The sequence below is a fragment of the Protopterus annectens genome, chromosome 16.part0 (genome assembly GCF_019279795.1).
Source record: "Protopterus annectens isolate FY-2018-M chromosome 16.part0, PAN1.0, whole genome shotgun sequence".
NCBI lineage: Eukaryota > Metazoa > Chordata > Ceratodontiformes > Protopteridae > Protopterus > Protopterus annectens.
The window spans coordinates 791233725-791258674 of NC_056750.1; positions in this window are offsets into that span (position 1 = coordinate 791233725).

A 24950-nucleotide genomic window follows, 5' to 3' on the forward strand; every position below is an offset into this window, starting at 1 on the left:
TTACGAATTTACTGACACATTTCCTGACATCCCAGTGAAGATGCCCAAGTGATGGACTTGGATATTCTCCTATTTATACTGGATTCATGTTTATGTCTCATAACTCACATGGCTTACTGGTTAATTGCTTTGACGATGGTGTTCAAGACCTCGGACTGACATTTATTTTTTGCTGGAGGGACAGGTTCATAACCCAGAGACTGCCCATGCTATGGAATAGACTTCCCATACATGTCAAGCAGAGCACCTTACTGGCCCTCTTCAAGATAAATCTCGATGAGTGGATGGGAAATAGAAAATTCACCCCGGGGATCACTCCAGTGGCTCTACTCGACAGATGCACTAGGAACTAAGGTCGGGTGGCACAATGCCAGGGTAATCCTATGGGCTAGGCTTGTAAATGCTCCAGAGCCATTAGCCTAGTACACACCTATGAACCTTTATTACACCAATGAATACCTCAGACCTTACAGCAAATTACAAAGGCTAGGGAAGATTAAAACCACACTTAAAAGTACCTGCAAAATGAGTGCACAGATATATTTACAAAAATCTATTACATCAGGCATCAAGAGATATAAGTAAATAACGCATGAAAAATAAAATGATTAAGATGAATCTCACATAGCCCTTCAATAAAGCAATGAAGCCAACATGCCAGACTTCGCTAGGTATGTGCAGGTGATTCATCATAGCCTCAAGCTCCCCAGGATACAGTATATACCCTTCTCAACTGCTATGATTGATGCATAGAGCTATGATTTTTACCTTCAGATTTAGTTATACTTATGCTAGACTTACTGGCTTTCTGCATAAAGTTAGACATAAGTGTACTTACATTATTAAATACCTGAGGTAAGCTTTTACAAAGATTATCACTAACTATATGGCGGCTAGTACCTACAGGGCTTCTATGCTGAAAAATAAATATTCCCCTTTTTAGTTCCTTGCTATGATTTTTAATGTGAGATGTAAGCTATAACAAGAACCGTACTTCTGTTCGGAAGAAAGTGCCTTTCAAAAAAAATCCCCAAGCAGACAAATGGAGAACCCAGCCGGAAAGTCCCTTAGAGAGAACAGAAATGTTTGTATAAAGATATTTACAAACCGGCCTTTGTCAATGCATGGAAGATAAGCAAAATTTTCTCCAAGAGGAAAAAAAAATAGGAATGTTTCAATAAATGAATCCAGGAATGCATGCTGTTGCATAAATACATACATAGGTATGTAATACTATCACCAATCAGTAGCACAGAGGATTATGGCAATGACATATTAGGCTCATTCCTGTAGTCCAGGGTGGGATCCCTACAGCCGCTATTTGTGTATTGTGCAGCCCAAAGCAGGTCACTCAGACGGTACTTCTGGGTAACCCATTATAACATGGACATGTATCTAATTGGTGTATATAGTTAACAAACTGTACCTAAAATACAATAACAAAATATATAGATAGATAGATATAGACAGATATAGCTAGCTAGATATATAGATATCTATATCTATATATATATATTTAAATAAAATAACCAAAACTGGGGAGATCTGGGCAAGTGTTTTGATTTTATTATGCCTTTACTGGCATACCATAAGTAGGACATGACTTATTTTCTGAAACATTCTGTCTGACATAATGAAACAGTTTCAAAGACAACCAGAGGGAGATGATGCAAAGGATTCCATGCATACCTCTCAACCTCTTAGAGCAAGAAATTAGGACAGACATAAATAAAAGTGGGACAAAGGCCCAAAAATAGGGACATTTTTTTAAATATTATTCCTACAAACTTAGAAAGTTGATAGAACAACAGGTTTTGCATTAGCATGGAATTTTCCGAAGGATATGAAGTCTGAAACTCAAATACATGCAATTATTTTCAAACTCCAGTCTTTAATGATTTGCCACTAATTTGCCAGAAAAATACACATTTTTGAAAAATGAACCAACCAACAATATGAGGCAAAAATCTGGACATTCTGCGAATATCTGTACAGTTGAGAGGTATGATTCCATGAAAAAAAGTGTGACAGCAGTCATTTAATATGCCTAAAGCAAAATGATGCAAGAGTTTACTATACTATGTCACCTTGTAAAGAATGTCTTATTATATAGCAGGTTTCTAAAATCCTGCAGCAAAAGCTGTGAAAACATATCAAATGACGGTAGAAAACTGGTAATAACCTTGCAGCTGAAAAGAAAAGTTAGTCATTTGTGTGTGTGTGTGTGTGGGGGGGTCAGGGTTCAATAACAAAATTAGTCATGTTTAGCAAATCAGTGTCAGACATTACAAAGAGGCTGGAAAGGATGGACAGCTTAAAGGTCTGTGATACCAAGACTATTGTGGTGGTTATGGACAGTGTAGGCAGTCTTCAATACGAGCTAAACGTGTTAAGATGGCATTTAAACAAAAAAGTACAATATCATGGTTACATTTTGGAAGTCGCTGGAAAGAATACCTACTTGGGTAAGTAAAAACTGCCAGGGCAAAGACTGATGAACGGTTACAACCACTCACAGGATTGATCACACAGAATAGTGTATGAAAGGACTGTGGCTAATGCTGAAACAAGTAAGACTGCATCTGGAATTCTTTTTCCAGTTCTGACGGCTATATAGAGAGACAAACATTAAGCTGAAAGAGGGTGTGCAAAGGAAAGCAATCAAAATGAAGCAGGGTCTGGAGGGGACAGGATGGGAGTAAAAACTAATATGGGATACATTGAGGAACTAGTAAATGAAATGAGGTTGAAGAGAAGGCAGAAGGGAGGGCAAAGAAAGTACAAGTACCTATGAAAAGTATGCAGTTCAAGACTTAGCTGGTCTTCCCTGGTCAATAAAATGTAAAATAAAATATGTACTGTTTCATGGTGCTGGATCCATGAAAATACTGCCCAATGGCAGTATAATTCTAAAGAAGGTTTCACAGGTCTTGGGGCAAATGCAAGATGGGTCATAGAAGGGGAAGATAATGAACTACAGCAAACAAGTTAGCTGTAGCAACAGGGTGGGTTTGACAGACAATTTGAATATTCATATGATTGAAAACTAATAAAATGAGTTTCAAATGATAGTTACAGATGTTATTCTACAAATGCAGGAAGTTGGCATAATGGTTAAGGTGCTTACCTTACAGGCACAAGGTGCAGGGTTTGAGTCTCACATGGTGTAATTGGCTAGGCTTAAAGTGGCCTGAAAGTACTAATCTATAAACCTACGAACCTATGAAGGTACTATGCACAGTCTGTTACGGAAGATTTATGAATTCCTTATGTGCTAAAGTTATTCAGCAAAGCCCCATGACATTAAATGAGGCATGTGTATGTCTTCAAATAATCAACCTCCTGTCTTGCTTTAATGCTTTACAAGGCCACACCCACAGAACTGTGTATAACTAGTATATATTAGAAGAAAGCTGTTTAGTGACCACCAACAATGGCATCATCATTGTGATATACAAATATGAGTGGGACGACAGGCCTTACTGTACCTAAATCACGTATTAAATATTCATTTTGAATGGGCTGTAGGAGACGGAGAACATGAGACAGTACACTAAAACAAATCGATGAAAGGCATATGGTTCCATATAAGGTAGCAACACTATCCCAAGCCTTATTAGACAAAATTATCTTGACCATGGCCCAATACATCAACACGAGTCAAAATGATAACTGCCCTCCTTTGACAGTATAATGACGTGAGTCAGCATGACCGCTGTTACATTAAACACTAATTGGGACTGCTACAAAACAAGCTTCTTGTCAAAACATTTGGGCAGGCTAATATGAACAGCTTAAGTGCAAGTTTGTATCCCCTGTTGCACATTTTTCACTTGGTTAATATTTATCCACAATTTTTGATGTACAATAACTAGTCTTGTACAAACAAATTAATTCTATAACTAGAAATGCAACTATGTTTTTGAAGAGTGGAAAGCTCTAAGTGGATCCCACAAGCCCAGAAATAAAATACATATTCTATCAAAGATATACATCTTCAGGGTAAAGGATTGTTAATGAGGCAGGTGGCCTGGTGTAAAGACCCTTTTCAGTCACAACCTAAGCTGACCATACTTGATACATGACAATCTTATATATACATTATTGCATCTTGGAGAAACAGCAAGGTAGTATTTTTTTTTTGTTTTAATTAACCATTCTTCCTTCAAACTGCAGTGACCACAGAGTGAGACTAATAAAAAAGGGGGGAGAGGGCTTACCCCTGCAAAAAATGCCTTTTCTGTTTTGTGCACATCAAAAATGAACAACACTGTGCTTTATTCAATAACTTGCATGTCAATCAGTTTGATTCTTGTAATGCAATTGCTCTTGTGCACCAGTGTTTAGAGGACTCTTCAAATCATGACATTGATTCCCTGGTTAGCAACAACAGAATGAAAGGACAGAATATGATACGTCATGTAGTGAGATTTAGAATGCAACAAATTCCAGCTGTTTTCTGTACTCAAGATGGCTAAAGGTGAATGTCTGCACATGTGCATGTATCATGCCTATGGACCAGGCATTTTTTTACAACACATAAAACATACATATAACCCAGGTAAGGCTGATGCAAACCAAGTCCATATTAATAACTGACCATCGCAATATCATTCTTGACAGCATCTTTTCAAAACCAATCATAAACTAAAAGGCACAGATTATCCCCCCAAACCAGAGCACCAGTCCAGTCAAATCTTTGTAGGATGCCTACAAAACAGCATAGAAGAAGGAACAAAGTAATTACTGCAAGCATTATAATTTCACTACTGCACAATTCATCAGATGCCCTTCCTGATTTACATTTGGCCAAGGTCAGTCTTGTGTTTTTACTTTCTATCAAAAGGAGGCATCCAATGATTCTCAATAGGGAAAACTCCTCCAGCATTGTACCAAGTCTCTCCAGTGACTGCAATAACAAAAAGGCACTTTGCTGTCACATCTTTATGAAAGAAAGTTCCAGTTATACGTTATGACCACTGGAAACCTTCAAGAACATTTTAACTTTTAAAATAAAGTTAAGTCTGGTCTTCAATGGGTACATTTTGAGACAACTGTAAGCTACGTGGAGCAATATTTTGTAACACATTATCCATTTTATGGGTGCAGTAAGTTCAGTTCGCACTACTACCATCTCGGTTCACACACTTCTCAACTCAACTTTTATTACGGAGCTTTATCACAAGGCACTTAACAAACCAGATGAAACTGAAATAAGCAAATGAGGGACAAAGTTAGGAAAAAAGAATAAAATAAGCTTCAACCCAAAGATAAAACTGAGCAGCAATAATCTCACTAATATATTTAATAGTAATATCAACAATAAAGTATAAACGCACATTAAAGTTAAAACAAACATAAAAGAATTTAATGTTGCAATCTGTGCTTTGCCTGAACGGGTAATTCAGCACGTAGTTTGGTTTACTTTCAGCTACTGAGCATAAGACACCTGGGTGATTATTTTACAACACTATTCACTGTAAGGTGTATATTACAGCTACAGGTGTTCTAGTCTTTCCGTGACTTTGACTTTCACATGATGGATTTTTACATTTGAACTTCTTCATCGTGAAGTCTTAATTAAACACAACTGTGACAAGCTCTTCAGGGGTGATCCAGGACTATGAGAAATCAAGGGAACAGTTAATACATGTGCAGTTTAAGGAAAGAAGCATAGCTATAGCATAGTCCCAGTGATAAAAGGAATAAGCATGGAATAAAGACAAGGACAATAACTAAACTGGACCGATGTGGTGGTGTTAAACCAAAGTTTACGGAAGGATGTAAAGTACAGTTAGAACATTTGCAGAATAATCATTTGTCAATGTCCAGCTTGGTATGCTTTGCAGGCAAAATACCATAAAAGTAAATATGTACAGGCAACAGCATGAAGAGGTCATAGAAGTGTTAATACTAAAATCCACTGCATTCCAACTGCTTTGTTACACAATATCTTTCTGCATGTTGGAGGTAGCAATCACCTATCAGGGTGTAAAACAAATCAAACGACACTATAAGCATGAGGTGCTCTAGAGAGGTACAGTAAGTGGTAAAAGAAAGCACACCGGTAAAAATAAGACATTACGGTTAAAGGGTAGTTAGTGTTCAACTCCACCATGACTCAAATTCAGTACAGTTTCAAATTCCGAATGCACCCTACAAAGTAAAGTTGCAAAATGTATTATGCCCAGAATGAATTTAAAAATCTCCCTTTGAATGCAAAACAGAAGTTTGTTTGTATTTGTAAAATGACAGCCACAGCACATGTTGAAGCTACAACTACAATTTCTGGTAGGAATGCTGAATAAGGCCACATTTACCTGCCTTCACCACGCTGAATAATATATATATATGCACAGTATAAGCAAAATTTCCATCATTTAGATTGGGCTATGAACCATGCTCTGGAAACAAATTTAAGCAATAATGTTACAGCTGTTACAAATAAACATAGCAATCTAACTCTTAAAGTTTTATTTATATATATATATATATATATATATATATATATATATATATATATATTTATTTATTTATTTTTACCATAAAATACAAAACAGAATTTTAAAGATGCCACCTTGGGAACATAAGGCATATATAATCTTTTTTTTTTTCTGGTGCCCTTCATATTACTAAGAAATTAATCAAAAAGTCTGAAACTGCGATGAATTTTTACTGAATCACTGGTTTAGTAGGCATTTAAAATTCTACTTTTGTATAGGCAAATTAGTACTAAATTAACTGGAGGCAACTTAGGTCCATTTGGTGTTTGTTACACAATTTACAAGTGAGTTAATGCAGTAAATGTAAGAATTATCTATCTTAGAGTAGCAAAAATTCATGTTTTTTCAGTGAGTGAAAAATTATCCTTTCTTCAAGGCAGAATGAGGTGTGGGGGGATGAGTGGATAAAGTCTCCCCACTGCATGAATACACATTTCTTTTTGTTTGTTTTTCTTTCCACAGGACCTTGTCTGTTGGCTTCACCCAACTTCACTATTTGCTCTGGTGACATGGAAACCATGTAATTCCTGAGCTAGCCAAAAGCCCTATGGCCCATTTGTCCCTGCCATGGAATGTCAAACAACCCTCCATTCCTTAACATGAATCATGTGGTAGAGACAAGGCCAGCTTGCTGGTCCTTGTAGGCAGCATTATCCCCTGCTCTTTGGAGCTCCAGACCCCCCTTGGCAGCTCCTATAACATATACTCATGCACTCTCAAGAAGGAATGTCTCTCCACATGCCAACTTCCCCTTTGCCATATAGTGCAAATGTATTAATGGCAGTATGGGTTTGACCTGCTTGGAATTCCATTAGGTGAACAGTTAGTGCTTCTGCAAGGTGTCACCCATGTGGCAAACCACAGCCATGTCTCTCCTCTCAGGATGGGCGAGCTGTTACTGGCCGATCACTCTTTTCCTCATCGGCCAAATCCTACAGGCATCTGAGTCACTAACTGTGCATGGGTCACCTGCAGCACAGACCGAGCTTTCTCTCTCTATGCCATGGAGCTGGTTTAGAATATGTACTTCATTGTCCTGTTTAGTTTTTATAATTTATTTTCCAAGTTATGGTCTATGCATTTATTTATGATGTGTAACTTAGTACTAAGGAATTTCAAAGTTAGGTGGAAGTGAAAGTCTGGTTTCGTACTTGCAGAATTTGCAGATTCAGTCCTCAGTCTTGTAACAGTGAGACTGCTTCTTCATGTGCAGCCTGAAAAATAATACCACAAAGTAAACACTTGATTTCTTTTTTAGCGTGGCAAAATGTATCTACCTTAGGTATGAAATAATTTAAGTACCACATTCAGAAAGAACCCTAAATGTATTTTATTTATTCTGTTTTGTTTTGTTAACCAGATTAACCCTATTAGGTCTGACCCATTTTCAGAGAGGACCCAAGAGGAGGAAGCCCCCAGAAACAGAGATTAATAATGCAACTGCAGAAAGCATCAGAGACAACAAATCAAAAGGTAATGAAAGTCCTGATGCCATACTGTACAAATCTACAGTAACTTCCTTATGCTGGTCAGCTCTATGGAATACAGGGAAGAAACACACCTATGACCCGGTCAGCCCAAGTTCAATTAATGGTCTAGGCACAACAACAACTGCTCTGGGGGGTGTAGGAGTGAAGGAAGGGGAGTGCTGGTGTCTTACCTAATTCATCTCCCTGGGGAAACTAGTCATCACTGAGCATAGAGTTACAGAAATATTCCACCTTGGAATGTAATCAGCTCCCTCACAAACCCCCCAATACAAGCCCACCCTAGTCACGTCAGCAGTGTGTCCAAGGAGGGGCACAGCCAAGCCCTAGACAGACAGTTCACTAGTTGGCCTCAGTATGACAGCCTCTAACTTCATTCCCCTTCCCAGCAGAGCTCTCAGCTGTCCATTTTTTTGCAGAATGTCCAGATTTTTGCCTTATATTTTTGACCTGTTCCTCAAAAAATGTGTAGTTTTCTGATAAATCACTGAGGATGAAATAATGATACCCATTTGCGTTTCAGACTTTAAATCCTTCAGAAAATGCAAGCAAACACAAAAGCTGTTATTCTAGCAACTTCCTAAATTTATAAGAGCAATATTTAAAATATGTTCCCATTTCTTGTGCTAAGAAGTTGAGAGGTATGCACTCCAGTCACTGGATGATTCAAAGTCTAAAAGCCAAGAGGCTTTCCTTTTGTGGAACAACAGGACCCACCTGGCAAAGGGATATGCCCAGGGGGATAAGGAAACTCATGAAGAATGCAACCATCAAAGCACTGTCACTCTTCCAACAGCAATAACCAGAAGCAAACGAAATTAAATAATAAAATAAAACATCCTTATATCATTCGGTGAAAAGCTGAAAGGGCACCACTGACTGAATGTTTTTAATCAGCATATACGTTTGCTACCCAGACATGACTCAATGCGTTTCCTAACATCCAACAAGAGGCCTTCACAGTAAAATCTTTAATGTCTCCATGTCATTGCTGGTGTTCAAAGCCTCCCTACAACACATACAGCTGCTTGGTGTTAGCATCCTTTGGTAGGTTGACTGGTACAAGGCTGCAGTCATTGGAATCAAACATAATCTAACATCCAGTGTTTTTAAAGTTCTGTGTCAGAAGAGGCACAAGTCGCATCATTAACACAACTTTTATGATGCAGACCTATCTGACCCAAGGACTGTAAGTGAGACTTTGGACTGCTGGGACAAAATCCTGGTAAACGTGTTGCTCCCATGTAAAATGTATTTAAAAAGGTAGCATACAGTATACAGTTGCAGTGCCAGGGTCAGGCTGATTTGTCCCTGAAAATGTAACTTAGATATGTGTGCCCCTATTGTATTGGCACAGCATATCTGTCTTTATTTTTATTAGAAACAGCTGCAGAAGTCTCGGTGCTTCCTGCAACAATTCTGGTGGGCAATACTGGCCAAAAATGCTGGTTTAACTAGTGCTGCAGAATACATTACCTACTGATCCATCCTCATGAACTAATGAAATGCACAGGTGCTGGATTCCCTGTTTTTTTTTTTTTTTTTTTTTTTTTTTTTAAATAGTGTAAGCAACCTTCATGTTGCCTTAAGTTAGCACTACGCACTGCTTTGGTAAATTGTACCTGTCTGTGCTTGCTATGAGTTCAGGGATGCAGACACATATCCCAGTGGGATTTTGCACAAACAGTAGGTAGAGTGCAGTGCCCACCTGCTCATGGTTGTGTTATTACATCATTTCCCTTTGACTGTGCAGTGCAGTGCAGGAGCATACAATATTGCTTTATCTGGGTACTGTACTGTTTTAAGAACAGAGTCACATAGGTTTTCTTACTTTGTTTTAGTCCATCAGTAACGTGCATCTTTTTAGACATACCAAGAATATGTTTTAGTAATGGATAAGATAAGACTTGAGGTGTTGCCATGTGATCACTCAAAATGCCAAAGCAGGATGTACCCTGTGAGAGGCAAAGTGGGCCCAAAGATGGTTTCACTGTGCCAGCTAACAGTGACAAAGTGAAGGCTTTATTTTGACCCTTAAGTTTCAGCAGAAGAAATGAAACAGACATTTCCAGTAAATCACAGCACATTCTGTTAATGAAAATGTTTATCTTTCACGTAATCAGATCCAAATATACTGAGCATCAACACAGAATCCAAATAAGCTGAGCATTAATACAGAGGTCCGAGGTTATTGAATCATCAGAATTGTCAAAACAGAGTCTGATAAAAGCGTGTCCCTTCACTGCTCATAACTCACATTTAAGCAACTCTGAGATTATACAGCCTTAAGAGAAGAATAAAGAAATACAGGTGCTCTCTTTTCCGTATGTTTATGTAATGTTGGCAGTATAATATATAACCCTACGGCAGTATGGAAGGGAGACCCTTCACTTGGCGGGGCAGGAGTGGGGGAGAACAGGTGGCTTTTCTACCTGTGACCTGCAAAAACAATGCTTGGAATGGTTATCTTCTAATCCTGTCCAGTGTTCGGCACTCTAATTATTTTGTATCTTGGAACTGCTATTGGGCTACTTTCGGATTTCTGCAGTCAGACCACTAAAAACATGAATGTGATAAAATCTGAGATCTTGTTTTGTATGATACTGCTGTTCCTTACAGGTTTGCTGGTCGTCTTATGCAGAAAAGTCGGGTGTGAATTGTGTCAAAAAGAAAACAAGCCTGAAAAAGGGAACAAAAAGGCAAAATTGAAATAAATTTAAAAACTCTACAGTCATAACAGCTAGAGTACAGCTACAAGTAGAGAGAGCAGTGGAAGCGGAGGACAATGAAAAAAGCATTTATCTTTGAAACTAACAGTGTAAAACCCTTTTTCACACTGCATGAAATCAGGTAATGAAAAACGACTAGAAATAATTAAAAACTTTAGTCCGATTAAGACATAATCTTGTAGCAAAACTACAACACAAGTGGCAGAGTTCTGTATATGCTATTAACAAAGCTAGCTAGGCAAACAAAGCAAAGGAAACAGAGACAGAAAATACTGCACAGTGAATCTTCACCAAAATACTGTATCCTTCTTGGGAAAGGAGAATCTGATGCTCTTGGGGTAATTAAGTCAATATCTGCTGAATTCAAAAAGGAAACAAAATATTTTAGCAGACACATGTGATGATTAGAGAAAGGGAAATGTTCATGAAACCTGACATTTCATCCTGATCCACAGACAAAACTTCTCACACTGCTGCATTCACATATTTTAATTAAAAGGAAAACACAGAAAGGTACTGAGTGATGTACGATTCAACATCTTCATAGGAAACAAGTGAACACTAGAGGTCATCGTCAGTGTGACTGACAAATTCTGGCTCCACAGAAAGAAAATGCGAATAATCTCTAAAGCAGAAAAATCAACATTTGGCCTACAAGAAAGGATCTGAAAATATTTCTTTGCTAACATCTGTGTGATCCAAGAAAGGCTACTACACATTGTGTGCTTTAGCTTTGCAAAGAAGGACCAGCGTCGATGCAAGCAATACATTCTGCAGCTAAAAAACAATCTCATGCAACTCTCACTGCTGAAATCATGAGGTTATCATTGGCCATAAGACAATATCCGCTGATGGAACTAAATTCACAGATGAGCAGTTATAGGAAGGTTATGAAAAGTAATTATATGTTCTCAGCTTTTACTGTCAAAACTTACAAACTACTGGCTTTCAATAACCCATGTTGATGTTTTTTGCTTTCCATATGTGTATCAAGATCATTTTTGAAGAAGTTAATGATTGACTCCTTGCTGTAACAAGAAGTTTATTCCATAACCTTGGAAGACATTTCTTTCTGTCACAGATATTTTAGCTTTGCCATCAGATTCTCCAGTCTGGTGTTTGTGCTCCCAGGGGTGCATTCCAAGCATGGTCTTTTATAAGAATTGCATTATAAACTGCTTTACAGAGCAGGCAATCATAATCTCTTAATAACCTGCAAGAAAAAGAATATATATAGTTCTTTATGTATTTCTGAATTGTTTGTTTTCCAACCATATGATTTTTTGTAAGGAATCATAATTTTTCGAGTTCTTTCAGGTGGCTTGTCTAAAGGCTATTAAACACAGCAATGTATTCAATCATGGGGTGGTCTGTTGAGTAATAAAGCTAGTACAATGATCTCCCCAGGAGGACCCAGCCATGACCTTGAGAAATAGATGGGTTACAAAATATGCTTCTCTGACTTTCTCAGATAAACACTGGTCAAACTTTAAATTATTGTCCATAGGTCTTCCTAAAATTTCCATGATGTTATCACTTTCATGATCTACATATGTATTCTGCAGTAATAATTTATGTCCTTTTTGAAAAGTCATTTACTGACATTAAAGATAAGGTCGTTACTACTGCTCTGTTTGTGTATTTTCTGTAGACCATCTTGGAGACCTTCAGTATCCTTTAATGAACTAACTGTATTACCAGTTTGCAGTCATTATTTGGTCATCCATAGTTTATTTCCCAATTTTGTATCATGGAAGAATAGTCCAAACAGTAGTGGACCCAGTACATAGCTCTGATACAGAGCGCGCGCACACACACATTTTGCCACATAAAATGAGTTTTACCCACTGAATTACATATGGATTCACTTTTACTGCTTTTAAATTTGTCATTAATTCCCTCATGCAGAATAATGCCAAAAGGCCCAAGTAAGGTCAAGGTAAACAATATGGATGGTCAGACATTCATTACCTGCTGCTGTTTACCTTCTCATAGTGTCACAAGATTCAAAAGGCAAGCTCTCCCCTTACTATAAGTGTACAGCGATATAGTCCTGACTATAACCAAGGCGACACAGGTTCGAATAATGGCTCGGGTATCTGCTGCAGGTGGGGGTGGGGGGTTAATACATCAAAGCCAGCTCACCATTTGTGCTGGGAGTACCTGGGCAATGCACAGGCACTGGTAGTGAGACCACTGCTATGCTGTAGTGTAGAGGAGTGAGGCATTTGATGGAAGGGTATCTACGGAGGTGGGGGCGCTTCCTTCGAGACACCATAGCTCTCTTTTTTTTTTTTTTACTTGAGCCCAACATGTTAGTGAGGATGAGGCTTAAAGAAGAAATGCCCTCTGCAAAGCCATAGTACAACATTTATTTTTCTGGCCCCATCCCATTCTAAGGAATGGGCCCCATACCTCTTAAAATCTGCACAGGGGAATGCTGTCCCCCACCGTGTAGAGGTCTTCCAGAATGGAGACCTTCCCTATGTGGGTTACACTATGGCGTTGCTAATCCACTGGGAACCTTGGGGTAGGAATATCAGGAACTGGAAATGGGGAGCACCAAGTTAGCAGTTGACAAGGTGAAAAAAAAAGCCCAGAGTGCTCCATACCTAACAGAAGTTGTACCCCCTTTTAAATAAATACCATAATTTTCTCTGTGATAGAGCCAAATGTTTTTAGATCTTAATTGCCCTCCATTACCCAAACACCCACTCTGTGAACTGGTACCACAGGTCAAGGTTGTGTCCACATACTAAATTTTTGTTTGACTTGATAAGGATTTAATACATTTTCTTTGATTCTAACTAGCAAACCAGCAAGTATGACAAGGAGAGGATGAGGAACTTCTTGGAGGCCAACATGTTGTGAGGAGATTAGATATCAAAATGGCTTTGCCAGCAGAAAACTGTTATCATAACCCTTCAGAGTTTTATGACTGAGTCACTGAAGTGGTGAACAAACTGAAGTCTGTAGATATGGCATATTTGTAAGCTACAAAGACATATGATGATGGTGTTATTATCATTCCACACAGAGCTTCAACGTGAGAAACTGGAAGGAGTCTGGGGGGTAATAGGATAGTGGGGCAGATTACGAAATGGCAGGAGAAGAACACAAACACACAGACACACAGACACACAGACACACACACACACACACACACACACACACACACACACACACACACACACACACACACACACACACACACACACACACACACACTTACTGATAACAGAAGGTGAAAAGGAAGAAGGCAGCAACTAGCAGAGTATCTCAGGGGCCAGTGCAGGGATGTGTATTATTTAATATTTTTATAATAGATATCAGTTATAGTTTACTGAATTTCCTGACAGTTGACAAAAAATGCATTGGTGATGGTAAATGAAGGAAGGCAGATGTCAAAAACTGATTTAGTTAAGCTAAATAAATGGGTGTAAAGGTAGCAACTGAGCTTTTGGATGCCAAATGTCTGAGGGAAGGTAACGTCTGCAGTTAACACAGATGATTAACACTATGAACTGTTAATTCGTTTCGTTCTTTAGTCCAGGGTTTGATTCCTTCATCTTCTAGTTGCCTACTATGCGACTCCAAACCAAGCAAGTTATTTAATCAGACAGTGCTCTTGGGCTATCTCTGAAAAAGGTCCATGTGGATCAGAGTTCTAACCTGGTTAACAAATATGAACACAAATAAATACTGCAACTGATTTAACTTTAGGAAGGGCAGATGTGGAAAAGGATCTGTAGATATTTGGTAACATCAGGTAAGAAACATACAGACCACAGTAGGTACAAGGCAATGGCTAATGCAAATAAAATACAAGGATGTACAGCAAAAAGGTATAGTATCAAGAGATATAGAACAGGTAATTAAGGAGGAATATGTTGAAAATGCATCCAGAGTACTGCTGTTCTGAAAGCCTTAAAAGAAAATGGAGGTTGGGTTGATGAAAGGTGGGGAGAAGGGCCATTACTATGTTTACAAAAATAGCAGGAAAAGAGATTGAGAAGAAAGTTATGAAAGAGTGGATATGATTGGGGCTTACAGGATTATTAAACAAAGTGAGAAGCACAATGGCAAACAGATGACAGCAGTTATAAACTAAATACTAGAAGGATTTTTTAAGGAGAGGATGATTCAATCTTGGAACAGCTCACTGGAAGAGGTGAATGAACAGAAAGAGATGGAAGGTACTTACAGTGGCTGTTTGCTAATAGCTCCTGTTCTGGGGTCCTTTCATGCTTACTGACCAACAGCCTTCCTTGCAATCTACTGGCTCATTCATTCCCCGCAGGGTGAGAGCCATTCCTGGCCCATTCATTCCCTAAGGTGATAGTCAATCACAGATGCTGCAGTTTGGGAAGTCATCAAGCTTTTTCTGTTTATTGCCCTAACTTCTCCCCATGGTGGTTGGCATTAACACTGCAGCACCAAAGAAGACCAAATGATGCCCTCCCACAACATATGCATGCTAACACATACATGTTGCAGAGGGCTACACCTTTACAGGCTTGGCAGGACCAGTCTAATGTCTCTGTAGACCTAAGGTTATAGCTAATGTATTTGTTGCCTGGGTGTTGTCTGGAGCACAGTCGAGACTTTATCCCTCTCATACCTCTCAACTGTTGAGATTTTCACAGAATGTCCAGATTCTTGCCTCATATCTTTGGTCTGTTCCTCATAAAATCTGTAGTTCTCTGGCAAATCACTGAGGATTGAAGTCACTAAATAATGACATATATTTAAGTTTCAGACTTCGTATCCTCCAGAAAATGCATACCAACACAAATCCTGTCATTCTAGCAACTTTCTACATTTATAAGAGCAATATTTAAAATCTCTCTCTATTTTTGGGCCTTTTTCCCTATTATTTGAGTTGCATGTTAACAATTGCATTAAGAAAACCCATCAAAAACTTAGCCTCATCTAGAAATAAAAAGTACCTATCAAACAAAGCTAGTTTCCCTCTCTCATGCCTATCTCCTACTAAGCCTGCTGTACAGCTCTCAGATCCTCTCCAACCTCCCAACTTCTCTCCTAAGATGGAGAATACCTATAATAAAGTGGCGAGATTTGCTGCAAATCAGAGCTATAGACCTCATCACTGTCTCTCCTTAAAACACTTGAACTGGCTTGAATTACCCGCACCAGCTTCTCCTCTCTCAGCCTCAGATAGTCCACTCTATCTTGTACCAACCAAATTTCTGTCCCAACCTCTCTCTTCTAATCTCCTTCTACACTCCTCCTAGAACTCTCCAAAGCTCAGACCAAAACCTACTACAAATCTATAAACCTAAGAGCAAAATTGGTCAAAATCTTTATGGCTACCAGCCTACCATCTCTTGGAACAAACTCCCACTGGAAATTAGATCACTTAAACAACTCAATGAATTTAAAATAGACACCAAAGATACTTACCCTCTATAAACTGTCTCCCTCTCCTTTAGTAGCATATCATCTGCCTTTCACTGCTTTTATTTCTGCTCTGTGTTAGTTCTGTTACACATCTTAACTATTTTTTTCTGTTACTCTGTCCTACAAATATTCTCTTCCTATATACTGCCTCTATGCTCTTCACTAATGGTAACCTCCGTGACTGTATATTGTATGATATACTTCTATACTGTTCCTGCACATATCTTACGTGTAATATCAACCTGAACTCTGTAAATAGCCCCTATGGTTTTACTGTTTCCAACTTAAAAATGTCAGTGTTATTGTTTATATGTTTTTTTTTCATTTTTTTGTATTCCATTTTACTTGAACGTGGAGCTTTTCTTCCAGAGTCTCTGCTGAAAAAGGGCTATTCAGCTCAGCCGGACTAACTCAGTCAACAAATGTAAAATAAATAAATAAATACATAAATAAATTTAAGACTTTGTCCATATATTTTGCGCTAAGAGGTATGATCCCTCTTTGTCATAGAGGGGAATGGCTTCACTTTTTGACAGACATGTCAAGTAATGGTTTTCTGCTGTCAGAAATGTATGTTCCTATTCACAAATCCTTAAAAAGAAGCAGTATGCGTTATCTTTATCTTTCAAAATTAGTATATTCCAAAGATTCCCATTACTGAATCAGACAGATTTGTCTCTTACACCAAAGCAGCGAAAGATCAGTCTTATGTGAGTCATTTAATTAACAAACAAAGCTGTCACATTCAGTAGAAAATTACACAACAATCTGTAGCTGCAATTCAGTTAACATTTCCAGCCAGAAGCACTGCTGTTCTTCCCTGCTATTTACCGTCCTTCAGCACAGTCTGTGTTCGTAACCAGACAGGCAATACTGCTCGCTCATACTTGGGGGCAAAATCCACAGATAATGACCTCATAGTCAGTCTCGTGTCACTGCAGAGGTCGATAACTGCAAGGAGACCGTAAGTTTTGCATTTTTAATCTCTGCTATTCATACTCAACTTGAATGACCTATGGAGACGGTGTGGTGGAGTGGATTTTATAGTCATACTCTAGTGCCCCCTGACTTTACTGCTGTTCAATCCATTCTTTAAACAGGCCTACAATAATTGAAGGGAGGGCTACTGCAGAAGATTCTCCAAGTAAATCACGGAAAGAATAAAACTACACACTAATGTTCACCCCTGATATGTGGAGATGATAAAGCTCCTCCCTCTTGTAAGCACCTATAGTGGTACCTACAAAAATGTAATGAGCACAGTTAAGTATTCTGGATGAAGTTTGACCTTTCCCCTCTATTATGCAGTCATACATTTGGTATATTTATGTCTGGGAAATGCAAAGCCGCATGCCAAAAAACTGAGAGAATGAAAGCAAAAAAAAAATATGATCTTAGGACTACAAATAGTGTTTGAAAGGAGAAAGAGAAAAACTGAGCCATGGTCATGAATAACACAGACCTCCAAAGTTTCAGCCATAAATCACTTGCTGAACAGCAAGAAAACCAACAGATTAGAATACATATAGTTACAGAAAATCTGCCAGTAGTAGCACAGACTTATACTTTAGTGTACACTGTTTGACAAAAGGTGAACTGGTATAGTAAGATAATTGGATGCAACTCTGGAAGCAGCATTGTCGGCCTATGTTCAGGAAAGGACTCTTGTCACTGCAGGTTTGCCTGCAATAAAAAAGATGTGGCAAGCTGCTGCATAGCCCCCTCTTGCCTTCTCTCCCAGATGGCTGTTATGGGTCATCTCATGCATGATGGAGATTAGCAAATGAATGCTTTCTGCAAAAAGCATGGGATGTGAGCAAAGAATACAGAGATACGCATCAAGATGTCACTGCAATTGATACATTGTGCAGATTCTGACTGTATAGGGCAGGTGACACCGGCTCAAATAGTAGATACAGAATGTTAGAATCTAGCCAAGAATAGGAGACTGAGAGGCCTAAGGTTACAGCTAATGTCTTGGGGTGGGCGGTTGTGTGCCACAGTGGCATCCTCTTGAGAATTCCAGAAAGCTAAACCTGGGTAAAACGGCTGGCTAAATTTTTATGCACATCTGACACACACACACTGAGGAAGTAAAACTGAATCCAAACTATCCTCACCAACTATGGAGAACAGCTGTCCAGTAACTTACTGTTACTTTCCATTACTCCATCAGTAAGGATGATCATCACATGGCCAGTCTCCTGGGAAGGAAGGACCCCCATTAGGTGATAAATACTATAAGGGGAAGGATAGGAAAAAATGATTTAACTGGGTTCAAAGTCCTTTCCTTCATCTGCAATCTGTCAGTACAATGCAAAACATACAGAATCTGTACCGTGCACAACAGAAGTCAAACATCCATGAAGGGAAATGATAGCTGCAAGCACAGTCAATTTGTTCCAGATGAAGGTGCAGGTTCTTAGGCTTTATCATATAAATCAGATTACAAGATCTAAAGATGGCTACTGGTCATAGAATTCAACATTCCATGCATTTATACATGAGACATTTAGAAAAGGGGAGGGGTCCGACTGGAGCTGTACATCGGAAATGTGGGTACACAACAAACTGGAAGCAGAAGTGTCCAAGGTCTATACCCCCAAACTAAGAAGGCATGGGAGAAGCATTTAGCAGAAAAATGTGGAGATAGCAATGTGAAGGGCTTTGAGGTGGAGTTTCTGAAACATCATGTGCAAGGTCTGGTGGTTAACGTTGATTAGAGGACTAAGCAATTTTTAGATGAAATGGCGTACAGATTAATGAGCAAGATGCAGCATGGGCACAGAGGCAGGGACATAACCAGTGCCACTGCTCCTGCTGTCCAGTATGTCCAACAAGTCAAAGGTGGGGGTTAAAACAGATGTCACCTAACAATTTACAGATTGTAAAAAGGAAAGAGAAATGGAGTTCTCTGACTGACAATGATGACAGATGGTGGCATAATTATGCCTCTAAGCCCTAGATTCAGCCCACTACAGTTCAAACTTCATAGGGTGCAACAAGGCAATTCACTGGTTAAGTCTTTTTTAAGTCTAACTGTTACAATCCCACTGGCACACAGAACTAGCAACTCCCCCTGACCACAAGGAATGGGTGGAGGGGAGCTAAGGCTTGAAGAAAACATTTGGTTTCCCATCTATTCATCTAAGTTAGATTTAAAGATAGTGAGGGATGTAATTTGCTTTACAAAAAGTGGAAGTTCTTTATGAATTATATATGCGGTATCATCAAATTCTATTTGTGTTGCAGTACAGCTTTAGGACTCTTGATCTTGTCCTAGTTCCAGTTTTATGGATCTGTAGCAGATCAGGTAGGATTGGGTCATTTACAGCTTTGTAGACCAGGCATGGATCGCCCCATGCATCTTTATTAGAGAGAAGGGAGGGACACAGCTTTTAGGGAGTTCATACTTCAGATTTTTTTGGTGAAGAACCTCTGAATTTTATCAAGTTGTGTTAGATATTTACAGAAGTAAATACTGAAGAGTGCACTGTACTCCAGTAAGGACCTGATAAAGAATGCCTAAAAGGAAATGACCTCTCTTGAATGAGATGAGATGCCATTAGTAATCTGATTCAGATTCAGGTATCACAATTTTCCCATACATAATTAAGTTACAGGTACTATTGGAATGGATGCCAACATGTGGATTAAAACTCTCCAGATTTCCCTGGCCCGCACACTGTCTGCTTGCTACAGGGTAAGGAAGTATGACTTCAACTTCAGGGATTTCATTCTGGGGAGGATGAGTTGGGCTCCGTCCATGTCAAGCTGGGCTCCCAGGAGCACGTTCTTTGTCTTCAGCACCAGGCTGGCTTCGAGGATGTTCATAGTAAATCACACATGGTAATGGGTAGTGCCTCAGTCAAGCCTTCCACTGAGAGGGCTTGGATAAGGCAACTATAAAGGTATGGATACAGGTGTACTTACATTGTTCTTAGACAGGTGCAAAATGAATCTAGGCATTCTGCAAATACCCTTGGTGGCATAAAAAGTCCAAAAGGTGAAGAGGTGGTCAGGGACTGATCGTTTCCCATCATGTACATGAGCAAGCATCTATGGTCTGGATGAATTGGAAGGTACAAATAAGCACGTTTCAGATCCCAGGCAGTCACTAGGACATTTTTAAGAAGCAGTGGAAGGAGCATCTAAAGGATTAACCATCCTGATTTTTTTACCTCCAGAAATTTATTTAGTCTGGAAAAGTCCAGGATAGACCTCCAGAGGCCATTCTTTTTTTTTTTGGCATGAGATTGAGTTCCCTCTGTAGTTTCATACAGTTTTCCTTTGTGGAATTTCAGATCTTAGGAAACTCTGATCACAGATAGGCTGCCACTTACTATTTTGCCCCATGGGGGGCAAGGGTGGTGGTTTAAGTAAGTCTTTTACAAAAGAAGTTGTATGTCGCATATACATCCCAGTGTGTATTTGACAGACTATAGGGCTTTACTCAGTAGTGACTTTATAAGTTCACAGGGACATACTATGCTAATAATCCATGTGGATCTTCAAAACCCTAACTATAAGTTTCCAAAAATTTAATATCTGTATTATTTTAAGTACACAACCCACAGACCACACATTATAAATATGTAATAACCCAGGGGAAAGCAGTCATATATATGTTTCCCCTGTCCATAAAGGACAAGAGTGCCAGTCTAGGGGTGAACGTTCAGTTTCGCATCTACTCATCCAGAATACACTTGAATATAGTAAAAGATGTACACTTTTTTACAAGGAGAGGTAGGCAATTCTAGAGTAGCAGTATATTTTATAAGACATATCGATCTCTTCAGCATGTTCTATTTAAGTGCAGAAGAGATTGAAATCTCTTTAGTAGGTGTTTCTGTCACTACTGGAGTTGCAGATGTGTATTAAATCTGAAAGGATGGAGTCAGTAGAGGTTCTGTAAGTGTAGCAAAAACTGACAGGGCTTTGAGAAAGCTGTTCAGTGTAGGGTTTGCAGTTTAAGCTCTTGACTTTCTTAGCGAGAAAGTTGTGGTCGCTCAAGTTGTGCCAGATGTTTGGACACACATATAAAACAAAGGGATCACTATACTGAAACCTGGATGCTATACCCTTACTAATAAGCTATGCAAAGAAAAAGGATTTCCTTGGAACATGGGATACATGATGATCGAATGACAACTCATTGCTTACATGGGTTCTCAAGTCTCTTACAACTGGATCAATTTTCAGGGCTGCATTTCTAATGTGATATTTAATTCCAAGGGACTTCATGCTTGCAAGAGGATACAATTATACATTTTAGGCTGTGGCTTTGACACCAGGTATTTGTTAGGGAAAGGCCTTCCTGAAGGATCTTGGTATTCTCTGGAGAGTTTATGAAGGCACCAAGTTTACAACCTTCTGCAAACTTGTCAGCTATAAGCCCTTAACATTATCTTTAACCTCCACATATACAGCTCCCAAATATGCAACAAAGTCTAGAAGATTTAGGACTTTTGCCTGGAAGTGTTTGTATAGGTATTTGTATACCCCAAGCAGACTCCAAAGAATTGTTCCACAGGTAGACATGTTAGAGGTGTGATGCGGAAGAAAGAGGTACCTGGGAGCATTGTGTTCTGGGAGCATTGTGTTTTCGGAGTGTAATCAGTTGGCAGATGTTAAAAATTCCCCTACAAAGCACTCTGTCAGGAGTACTGTGAGAGAAAATTAGTGTAACTAAGGAAATTATTTTTTTTGCTGGGATACAGTATCTGAATTGCCCAGATATAATAAGTCCTTGTTAAGTTTAATTCTTTTGACTGCCAAAAAGGATTTACTAGAAAATGGAAATCAATGTCTAATCAAACTATACTAGAAGTAATGAAAATTGTAACAGAATTAAAAGAATAGGAAGCTAGATCTTTAGAAAAGGGTAGGAGTAAATTACATAGAAAAAAAACGACAACTGTGGGAACGATATATGCAGAAAAATGTTTAGGAGGAATGAGGTTTAAGAGAAGGCAGGAAATGAGTAATTTATGTAATGTTGGCTTAACTATATTTTATAGAAGATTTAACTCCCACCTGCAAATTAACATAAAAAAAACACACCAGAAACTTGGCATGCTTTATAGACAGAACACCTACCTCACATCTGCCACTAAAATCACTCTTTCTACCTCCTTCCTAATCCCATCCCTTCTATATGGTGCCCCACTACTAACTAATCTTCAGTCCTTGTTAAAAAAACAACTTACCTCCTGCTACAACAAAATTGCAAAATTCGCCACCAGCCAAAAGTCCTCCACCCACCACTGCTTCTCCCTCCATAAGCTAAAATGGCTAGAACTTCCCAATCAACTAACTTATACTCAACTAACTCTAGCCCATAAGCTTATTCTCAACCCTTCCCTCTGTCCCTCTCTTTCTTCTACCTTTAAAATACACCTACCTAACAGAGTTCTAAGGTCAAATAATCAAAATCTACTCGAAGTACACAAACCGACTCATCCCCCAGGCAAAAACCTTCTTTCCTTCAGCCTCGCTCGCCTCTGGAACTCCCTACCTCCACTCATCCGCACCACCTCTAACCACTCTGCCTTCAAAAAGTCTCTTCACCTTCATCTAGCATCTCAGTGGGAATGCTCTTGCTCCCACCCCACATAAAGTACAGTTTTGTACCTACCATAAATGTAGATGTTCGAAGATCCACATTGCTGCAGTCATTACACTTGGGTAGTCCGCTGTCCTCGGTCGGCCTGAATATCAAAGTATAAGGCTGACGTCGGTCAAGGCGCATTAGACTGACATCAGGACGTCAGGGTATAAATGCGCATGACCGACGTCATATCCTCAGTCTTTTCTTGCCCCAGATGTCAGAAGACCCTAAAAGAAAGGTCAAAACCAAAAGACAGCAAACAACCAACCAACCACCCTTGCACTAATAATATGTACAATATATACAATATACACAATATTTACAACCCAACCCACACAACCGCCTCTAACTACAGAGGGAAGGGAGGAATTGGACTGCAGCAATGTGGATCTTGAACATCTACATTTATGGTAGGTACAAAACTGTACTATGTTCTTCATCTCACATTGCTGCAGTCCTTACACTTGGGTAGAATCCCAAAGCAGAGGTAAGGGAGGATGGCAAAACTATAAAGAAGCAGGAGCTGCCAAAATGCCCTGTAAAATAGCAGTGGCAAAACCAGCCCTAGATTTAGAGTAAAGTGGAAGGTGATAATGCTTAGAGAAAGTATGCACTGAACTCCAAGTAGCTGCCTCCAAAATATCTTTAGTTGCCACCCCTCTTAAAAAAGCTGTCGAAGTGGCAGTAGCCCTAGTGGAATGAGGCCTAATCCCAGCTGGAATCTCCTTGCCATGATGGGAATAACAGAAAGAAATGCAAAACCCAATCCACTTAGAAATAGTTTGTTTTGACACAGGCTTGCCCTGAGAACTCAAAGCAAAAGAAACAAATAACTGCTGAGACTGCCTGAACCCTTTAGTTCTGCTCAAATAATATCGCAACTGCCTGTGTACATCTAAAGTGTGCAAAATCTTTTCCCCTTTATTTTGGGGATTTGCATAAAAAGTAGGCAAATGAATAGTTTGGTTTAAAGCCACACTAGAAACCACTTTAGGCATAAAGGAAGGATTAGTACGCAAAGATACCCTATCCTTATGGAAAATTAAGAAAGGCTCAACCGCCATAAGGGCCTGCAATTCAGAAACCCTTCTTGCAGAGGTAATGGCCAACAAAAAAGCAGTCTTCCATGATAAATATTTCAACTCGGTAGTAGCTGCAGGCTCAAAAGGTTGTAGAGTGAGTTTCTCCAACACAAAATTGAGATCCCAAGCAGGAGTAGGAGCTCTACGTGGGGGTCTTATATTCTTTGCCCCTCTAAGAAATTGCTTGAACAAAGGATGAGAAAACAATGGTGGGTCACAGTCATAGTGAGCCGAAATTGCTGCAGCATGAACCTTAACAGAAGAGAAGGACAAACCTTTGTCCAGTAACTCAGTAAGATATTGAAGAGCCACACTTAAATTAGGCTCAGAAACATCAAAATCCTTTGCTGCACTCCAAAATAAAAATCTCTTCCATTTATCTGCGTACACTTTCCTTGTACTAGGCCTTCTAGCTTCCAAAATAACATTCAAAACTTGCTGTGGAAGGTGAGACCCTCTATGGTTCAAAACAGAATATGCCAGGCTGTTAGGTGAAGAGTGTGAAGCTTGACATTGAGTAAATGACTGTCCTCCTGAGACAACAGGTGTGGAATCGAAGGCAAAGGCCATGGAGGCTCCCGTACCAGACTTCTCAGTAATGGGTACCAGTGCTGTCGAGGCCAATCTGGAGCTATTAAAATCATCTTTGGCTTGTTCTGTCTGACCTTTAGAAGTACCTTTGGGAGGAGAGGCAGAGGTGGAAAGGCATACACATGAAGATTGCTCCAATTGAAAGAAAGAGCATCCACTTTCCAAGCTGTGGGATGAAACCTTTTCGTGCAAAACTTTGGCAGCTGGTGGTTTAGTGGAGAAGCAAACAGATCTATGTCTGGAGTTCCCCATGACACTGTCAATTTCTGAAATACATGAGGATCCAATTTCCACTCGTGGGGATCCATAATTCGTCTGCTCAACACATCTGCTAAGGAGTTCTGTGCTCGGCAGAAACCTTGCCTGAAGATTTAGCTGTAAACTGAGAGCAGTCTCCCACAAAATCATTGCTTGCCTGCATAGAGGATAAGAATGTGTTCCCCTTGCTTGTTGATGTACCACATGACAGTTGTGTTGTCTGTTAGAATCAACACCTGCCCTGGAAGAAGTAAATCCTTGAAAGCTAT